Source organism: Pseudophryne corroboree, chromosome 2 (genome assembly GCF_028390025.1).
Source record: "Pseudophryne corroboree isolate aPseCor3 chromosome 2, aPseCor3.hap2, whole genome shotgun sequence".
In the NCBI taxonomy this organism is placed as follows: domain Eukaryota; kingdom Metazoa; phylum Chordata; class Amphibia; order Anura; family Myobatrachidae; genus Pseudophryne; species Pseudophryne corroboree.
Genome location: NC_086445.1, coordinates 999,043,317 through 999,046,550, shown reverse-complemented (window position 1 = coordinate 999,046,550; position 3,234 = coordinate 999,043,317).

The following is a 3,234-nucleotide window of genomic DNA, read 5'->3' as shown; positions in this document are numbered from 1 at the left end:
TCGGAGCTGTGCACAGTGTCAGAGTGTACATTGCACGTGCACCGGCGCGTGTGGCTGGGGACCCTCCAGACACTGCATACTCCTCTCATAAGATGCTTACATAGTATTATTATTATTATTATTATTATTATTATTGTTATTATTATTAGGCACCAAAAAGGTCCTGCAGGAACATACAATAACAACATTACAGAGTTTTTCAGACAGAGTAGTTATAAACAAGAACACAACTTTAACTATATACATGATTCAAATCTGTAGAATAATTATGTACAGTAACAACACAGAGGGAGAGAAGACCTGGCTGACATGAGCTCATTTTACATATTTTTAACACGCAGCAAAAAAAAAAAAAATACAACGTATTCAAAAAGACAGAAAATATTCAAAAATATACATAATTTGTTACATTTACAGCAGCACTCTTCAAACCTTTGTTCTTTCACTGTATACTGTATATCTTTCCAACCCCATCTCTATGCCAGGTTCCAGGTCCAGTGGTTCTAAAGACCAACTGTGACCCAAAGCTATGCTGGCCTCAGTACTGCTTAGATACAGCTATTGGATCTTAATCAACAGTACTATATTATGACGTCTCAGCACCCCGCTGATGTTCCACCTGTTCAGGGGTCCTCTGCTTAGATCTGAAAGAGGTGATGTGGGCAGGGTCAGACTGGCCCACAGGACCCACCCCTAGATCTAGGGACCAGGTTCCAGACTGTGCACTTCCCTGAGGGCCAACCCTCTCCTCTAGGGACTAGGTTCCAGACTGTGCGCTAGAATTATTCTGTACATATATTACATTATTCTGCACAGGACTGTGGTGTATTTTCTACAGTGCAATCCTGTTATTATTCTGGTACATTATCATGCATGGACTACATTTACCAAGAGGCCCAGACCATGCACGCTCTAATGGTAATGCAACTGGAACCCCCCCCGTCTCCCCAGCATTTGCCTATGGAATTGTAATTGTAATTGGAATATTTCATTAACTTTTTTTTTAACGTTTTTTTTACAAAAAAACCTATTAGCATTTTTTATACAGTACATAGATCTTCTACGTCATGAAATCTACTAACAACATGTCTAGTTAACATAACCATTAAGATTAATTTTTTAGGATACTTTAAATTAATGAAATCAGGAACCAAAAAAGTCATGAATTTGTAATTCTGTTTATGTTGCCCTGCTAATTATACTCTTGGTAATTAAGCATTGACAAAAGAAATAAACATGTAATAAATGAGATGTTTTAATATTTGGCTTTGGAAATAAGCAGCAATGGCAGGACAAGTGAATTTGTCAGAGGTCTAGATGAATTGGCCCCAGGCCGCTGTACAAGTTGAGGTCAGTTTGCATGGTTTAATTACGTATCAAAGAGGTACACATCCCGGCCGGTGTGATTCATGCAGAGAAAACACACACACTGTTCCATCGTCCTACAAAAATATGGAGGTTATTTTAGGATACTCCTTCAGAGGGTGAAAGTTGAGATGTCTTCAAGTAACAAATACAAATATTTAGCTATTTATTTGTCAAATAAATGTTGAAAGAATACTCTAGTCCAGTGTTTCTCAACCTGTTTCCTCAAGGCACACGAATTGTCCAGATTTTTATGATATCCAGGCTTAGGCACAGATGATTAGATCAATTAAGGCACTAATTAAGTCACCTGTGTTCAAGTATTGCTATCCTTAAAACCTGGGGGTGAATTTACTAGAGTTCAATTCGGAATTCAATTTTATGAATCAATAAACTCAACTGAAATCGATTCAATTCTAACTGCAAAATCCCTTTAAAAAATCCCTAGTTTGCTAATATATTCGATTTTGCATTCGATTTTCAAATCTAATTCGATTTTTGTTGATTTTAACAAGGGATTTTGTGTTCTGCTTTGGAATTCCTTTCCAAAAATGAACATGAATTCACCTGCCATATTGGAATGCATAATCAAACTCAACTTCCGCATTCCTCCCTACTGGGCCAAATGTGTTACATGCACACTAATTAACAGGGGGAAAATTGGAAACACTTGTGCACACTCTAGAAAAAGTGAATGTGAAAGGGAATTATTTTCTTTTACTAACCATACAAAACTAATGTTTGTTGTTTCATTTTAGATAAGAGTATAAGTTTAAAGTGATTATTTTTGGCCCATACAAAATTAAAAAATTATTTTAAAAAAATCGGTCTTTAAAGAAATAAAAAATACCTCTAGCTGAAATAATTTGCAATCACTGTAGCCCTATTCTGCCTTTCGCTTTCTGTGCTCACATGGGCCCTCATTCCGAGTTGTTCGCTCGCAAGCTGCTTTTAGCAGCTTTGCACACGCTAAGCCGCCGCCTACTGGGAGTGAATCTTAGCATAGTAAAATTGCGAACGAAAGATTAGCAGAATTGCGAATAGACACTTCTTAGCAGTTTCTGAGTAGCTCCACACTTACTCGGCAACTGCGATCAGTTCAGTCAGTTTCGTTCCTGGTTTGACGTCACAAACACACCCAGCGTTCGCCCAAACACTCCCCCGTTTCTTCAGACACTCCCGCGTTTTTCCCAGAAACGGCAGCGTTTTTTCACACACACCCATAAAACGGACAGTTTCCGCCCAGAAACACCCACTTACTGTCAATCACATTACGATCACCAGAACGAAGAAAAAACCTCGTAATGCCGTGAGTAAAATTCCTAACTGCATAGCAAATTTACTTGGCGCAGTCGCAGTGCGAACATTGCGCATGCGCAATTAGCGGAAAATCGCTGCGATGCGAAGAAAATTACCGAGCGAACAACTCGGAATGACCACCATAGTCAGATGTTGGTACCAATAGAATGGTGTAGAAGCTCAATCCTCCTGTCTCTTATTATTCTACTCATTTGGGGATTTGAAGTTCGATTTTGAGTTTGATTTGCGTTCGTTTTGAAAATCGAATGTTAGTAAATGAGGGGATACTATATTCAACTTAGAGATGTGCACTTGAAATTTTTCGGGTTTTGTGTTTTGGTTTTGGGTTCGGTTCCGCGGCCGTGTTTTGGGTTCGACCGCGTTTTGGCAAAACCTCACCGAATTTTTTTTGTCGGATTCGGGTGTTTTTTTCAAAAAACACTAAAAAACAGCTTAAATCATAGAATTTGGGGGTCATTTTGATCCCAAAGTATTATTAACCTCAAAAACCATAATTTCCACTCATTTTCAGTCTATTCTGAACACCTCACACCTCACAATATTATTTTT